Below are 6,338 nucleotides of genomic sequence, written 5' to 3'. Positions count from 1 at the left end.
AATTTTAGCACTTGAAGATATATATATTGGAATCCAAGTGTGCTACACTTGGACAAGTATAAGACATTATTCAACTATCTGAATGTAACTTTATTTGTTTCACGTTGCTTCAGAGTAAAGTTGTGTAGTAAATCTTTTGAACCATATTTTTGCACGGAAGAATTTTTATTTCAAAGAGTCAGCTTTTATTCACATTATTTGCCTCCCTATGTGCACTGTTAATGGCCTCAATAGCCCAGGTTTTGAGATCTTTGGGGGAAGTCCTTTTCTTGTTCTTGCCACCCTCACAGGTTCACTTGGTAGGAAAGCAGGAGAGAGCCTTCTCAGTGACTACACACAGACTTGGCAACTCTGTCAATAGAGAATTAAGACAGGCTCCCTCCTGGTTGTCCTTTTAGCAAGTGACAGCAGGCTGCCAGACCAGAATTCATATAGGGGTCTCTCCACCCATTTCGACTCTCTGGCACCGTATCTGCATAACCCAGAAATTCGAAAATATTGATGCGCTTTTACTCTTGTAAGATTGAATGTGTTGCCCTCGGATGTACTTGAGGGATGGTTCCAACAGATTCCACAGGAAAAACGCTTATATCCATGCGGAGATGGCAGTACCGAATCGTTGGCGCATGTCCTTCTGGCCTGCATCTTTATAAAGACTTGAGAAATGAGATTATCACCCCTCTTTTATTGTCCATTCTGGTTGCCCAACCACTACCACAGTGTTCTTTCTCTTGGCAGATCAAGATGAGCAGGTGACAGCAAAGGTTGCAAGGTTTTTAGCTGGGGCAATCAGAATAAGAGATACTATTTGACTATTGATCCAAAACCCTAAAATAAATTTTATGTAATTGACTTTTTATTTCTATTCTTTGTATATTGTATACAGTGGTGCCTCTGAATATGAACGGGATCCGTTCTGGAGCCCCATTCGCATCCTGTAGCGAATGCAACCCGTGTCCACGCATCTGCGCATGCGCAGGTCGTGAATCACTGCACCGCGCTTGCATGTGATGTCATTTTAACTGCCTGCGCATGTGCAAGCGGCGAAACCCGGAAGTAATGTGGTGCCCAACCCAAAAGCATTCAACCTGAAGTAACTTGAACCTGAGGTATGACTAGTTGTTTTATTGCTATGGCTGATGACTGACGCATATTAAGGTTTATTCATTCATTCATATATCTAGGGGTGAGTCAGTGCCTATAACTTGATGGATCACAAGTGGCATAGATCTTACTTAGTGTCTCATAATTGACATTTAACTCATAGCTGTCTGATAAAAGGGGTGCATTAAGGGGATTAATGTCTCTCAGCTGCCCCCCCCCCATTATATTCTGACCAACATCCTCTTGTTTAATGTGGATTTACGAGGCAGCATTTATTGAGACGGCTCATGGTGCAATAGGAAGGAGACGCAGGCATAATGCATCCATGATAGCTTGTTGCTAACCCCTACCACAAATATTTGAATCCAGTGTCCTCTTCATGCTGCGGGTCATTCCAAATTTCACCATGCCTTCCTATCTAACTAAAGCGTGAGGGAAATCTTCTTTCCAAAATATGTGACAAACAACTTTTCTTAATTCCTAAAGGACTCCACATCCTCCATTTAGGAATAGTTGTTAATGTAATAATTAACTACACAATTAGCTACTCAGAAGGATGGTCATTAGTTATGATGTTCAGCCAAACCCCTGTGGGACTTCCTTGGCTGTTAGCAGAACAGAGAGCAAAGAGTGTGAATGCTGTCATAAATATATCCAGTGCAATTCAGGGATATGGAGTGGAACTGGGAACAGACAGGGGTTCACAGCTCTGCTCTTGGATATTTCAGGCTTCAGACTTCTGTACTGAGGATGGTAGTTTTAGTCATTTTGCTGCTGCCTCTGCTTTCTCCCATGGAATGCAAGACTCACACTGTTCAGTGCAATATCTATTACCCACAGCCTCCACTTCACAAATATCATCAAGAAGGAGACTTCATAATTGGTGGAATTGCTTATCATGCTGGTGTCGTTGTCAGTGAACTAGCCTTCAGGGAAGAACCCCTGCCAACATTGACAGATCTATTTGTGTAAAGCCTAAATGATTGTTTGATTTTCTTTCCAAATATTGTATTAATTTATTTTATACAATAAATATTGCCACTTAGATAATTTGTGCTAGAGCTGCAGCTAAAGAACAAAAAATATAGGGAGAAATCCTATCCACCAAAAGCTAGTGTGAATTAAGATACAGCAAATTAATGCGGCATAAAGTTACTCCAGATCTAAACCCTGTTCGGCAGCAGGGCTCCTCCTGCTACTCTGTCCATGCCTGGCTTAGGGAAAACCTGCTTTTAAAATATGTATTATGCCAGGTTACCAGGTCACATGACCAAGCTGGACATGCTTAGGATCTAACAAAGTCTCCGCTCTCTGATTCCACCTCTGCATTGCTCCTGGAATGCTCCCTTTTTCAGTCTTAGACCAGCTTGGCTCAACCAGCTTCATTACAGCCAGCTTGGTTGAGATGACCAGGTTATGCTGATATGCAGTATGTTTAACTGAACTGAGGTTGGGGACTTAATGCCAACTGACCATAGTTGATCCAGAGATCCAGTGCATCCTAAAATGCTGCTCCTTGTGGATTTTTACCACAGGGTTGCCCCCTCAGTCTGCTCCATCTGACAGCTTTAAAAAAGAAACACCATCCTATCTGTTTCGTTATATTTTAACTTTATTTTCGAATAAGATTTATAATGAAATAAATGATAAAAATCTAAAAACTTATTTTAATCAGAATGGAGAGTTTTATATTGTAAATGTGACTGCTTACATAATTAATTTTTTATATTTATATCCAACTTATGTATAAATACTGTAATAATTGATTGTTAATAAAAGAGGCATAGAACACGTTGGTAATAACTAAACTAAGTACGGAATATCCTTCTGAAATAGAATCTCACACTTCTTTCAGCATAGTCCCTAAGCATTACCAGCACATCCTGGCTTTGGCATTCACAGTCAAAGAGATCAATGAAACCCCTCACCTCTTACCCAATCTCACTTTGGGCTTCCACATCTATGACAGCTATTGCAATGCGAGGAGGACTTATCATGCTACCATGCTACTTTTATCCACAGAGGACAGATTTATCCCTAACTACATATATGAGCAACAGAAAAATCTAATAGCAGTCATTGGGGGAGTGGATGCCCCAATTTCCATGAATGTGGCGACGCTCTTGGAAAACTATAAGGTTCCACAGGTAGGTCAACTCTGCTTTCTCTTTACCTCCCTCCCTCTATGTGACCCCCACAATTCCTATACTATTATTTCAAGACATTAATGTGGGCCTTAAAAATACTGAGGCTTCCTTTTTATGAATCTTACATGCAAACTGAGTTTTAGGATCCTGTTTCTGATATGGTTTTTAAGATGCTGTGAGTGCTGCTGTTTCTTTGTGTTACTGAATTTATTTCAGGAGTTTAAATGTGCTATTTTGGGTTGTTAGTTGACATGCCTGGAAATGATTTTTTCCCTTTCTCAACCTGAATGGCCTTTGGTTGGGGTTTGTTTCATATTTCCTTATTTCGCTGCTGTCATTGGTCAAATAACGTGCCTAACTGGGCAATAAGAATTTTGCTCTGAGAGTGTTGCTGTAATCTAGCAATTATAGATGCAAAGTTTGAGCCAGGAAAACCTCAGTGCATTTTCTTCTCAGCCATAAATCCACTTGATGGCTATTGATCAGTGTATATTCTTTCAGCCTTGAATCCCTAACTTGAGCATTGGAATGTTGTTGTTGTTGTTTAGTCGTTTTGTCGTGTCCGACTCTTCCTGACCCCATGGACCAGAGCACGCCAAGCACTACTGTCTTCCACTGCCTCCCACAGTTTGGTCAAACTCATGCTGGTAGCTTCGAAGACACCATCCAACCATCTCGTCCTCTGTCGTTCCCTTCTCCTTGTGCCCTCCATCTTTCCCAACATCAGGGTCTTTTCCAGGGAGTCTTCTCTTCTCATGAGGTGGCCAAAGTACTGGAGCCTCAGCTTCACAATCTGTCCTTCCAGTGAGCACTAAGGGCTGATTTCCTTCAGAATGGATAGGTTTGATCTTTTTGCAGTCCATGGGACTCACAAGAGTCTCCTCCAGCACCATAATTCAAAAGTATCAATTCTTCAGTGATCAGCCTTCTTTATGGTCCAGCTCTCACTTCCATACATCACTACTGGGAAAACCATAGCTTTAACTATACGGACCTTTGTTGGCAAGGTGGTGTCTCTGTTTTTTAAGATGCTGTCTATGTTTGTCATTGCTTTTCTCCCAAGAAGCAGGCGTCTTTTAATTTCGTGGCTGCTGTCACCATCTGCAGTGATCATGGAGCCCAAGAAAGTAAAATCTCTCACTGCCTCCATTTCTTCCCCTTCTATTTGCCAGGAGGTGATGGGCCCAGTGGCCATGATCTTCTTCTTTTTTTTATGTTGAGCTTCAGACAATATTTTGCACTCTCCTCTTTCACCCTCAATAAAAGGTTCTTTAATTCCTCCTCACTTTCTGCCATCAAGGTTGTGTCATCTGCATATCTGAGGTCGTTGATCTTTCTTCCGACAATCTTAATTATGGCTAGGAATTCATCTAGCCCAGCCTTTCGCATGATGAATTATGCATATAAGTTAAATATGCAAGGAGACAAAATACAGCCTTGTTGTACTCCTTTCCCAATTTTGAACCAATCAGTTGTTCCATGTCCATTTCTAACTGTAGCTTCTTGTCCCACACAGAGATTTCTCAGGAGACAGATGAGGTGATCAGGCACTGCCATTTCTTTAAGAACTTGCCATAGTTTGCTGTGGTCGACACAGTCAAAGGCTTTTGCATAGTCAATGAAGCAGAAGTAGATGTCTTTCTGGAACTCTCTAGCTTTCTCCAAAATCCAGCGCATGTTTGCAATTTGGTCTCTGGTTCCTCTGTCTCTTCTAAATCCAGCTTGCACTTCTGGGAGTTCTCAGTCCACATACTGCTTGAGCCTTCCTTGTAGAATTTTAAGCATAACCTTGCTAGCGTGTGAAATGAGTGCAATTGTGCGGTAGTTGGAGCATTCTTTGGCACTGCCCTTCTTTGGGATTGGGATGTAGACTGATATTCTCCAATCCTCTGGCCACTGCTGGGTTTTCCAAACTTGCTGGCATATTGAGTGTAGCACCTTAACAGCATCATCTTTAAAAATTTTAAATAGTTCAGCTGGAATACCATCACTTCCACTGGTCTTGTTATTTGCAGTGCTTTCTAGGGCCCATTTGACTTCACTCTCCAGGATATCTGGCTCAAGGTCAGCAACCACACTACCTGGGGTGTAAGAGACATCCATATCTTCTGGTATAATTCCTCTGTGTATTCTTGCCACCTCTTCTTGATGTCTTCTGCTTCTGTTAGGTCCTTACCCCTTTTGTCCTTTATTATGGTAATCTTTGAACGAAATGTTCCTTTCATATCTCCAATTTTCTTGAACAGATCTCTGGTTCTTTCCATTCTGTTGTTTTCCTCTATTTCTTTGCATTGTTCATTTAAGAATGCCTTCTTGTCTCTCCTTGCTATTTTTTGGAAATCTGCATTCAGTTTCCTGTATCTTTCACTATCTCCCTTGCATTTTGCTTGCCTTCTCTCCCCCGCTATTTGTAAGGCCTCAGACAGCCACTTTGCTTTCTTGCATTTCCTTTTCATTGGGATGGTTTTTGTTGCTGCCTCCTGTATAATGTTGCGAGCCTCCATCCATAGTTCTTCAGGCAATCTGTCCAGCAAATCTAAATCCTTAAACCTGTCCCTCACTTCCACTGTGTATTCATAATGGCTTTGATTTAGATTGTATCTTACCGGCCCAGTGGTTTTTCCTACTTTCTTCAGTTTAAGTTTGAATTTTGCTATAAGAAAGCCTTTCCTACTCCCAGGAGGGAAGGGGTTTGAGCGGGAGACGATTCCTGCATCATGCAGGGGGTGCTCTGCCCCCTGCTTCAACTCCAGGGCTGGTGTCATGCCCCTCCCTGGTTGGGCACCCAATAGGGAAGCTCGGCGGGGGCGTGGCTTGCTGCTCAAACGCAGCCGCACCAACCTTCCGCACCATTGCACACACATTTTCTTCGAGTCAAGAGGCTGTTGTCGCTACGCTCACGGAAGACACTGAAGTACTTTGCCACGAGGCTTGGAGGGGGGTATTGTGTTCTCTTGCTACTGGACAGCTTAATCTGAGCTTAATCTGTGTTGTTGGTGTTTCGGGGGGCAAGGTGTGGCCATCGCCTTCCCTGACAATTTTGGGTATTCTGCTAAAGGAATCCAGCGGTCGTGGATCCTGTCCGAT

Source organism: Podarcis melisellensis (genome assembly GCF_964234715.1).
Source record: "Podarcis melisellensis genome assembly, chromosome: 13".
NCBI classification, from domain to species: Eukaryota; Metazoa; Chordata; class Lepidosauria; order Squamata; family Lacertidae; genus Podarcis; species Podarcis melisellensis.
The sequence above is the reverse complement of the archived record's forward strand: the minus strand, read 5'-3'. Positions refer to the sequence as shown.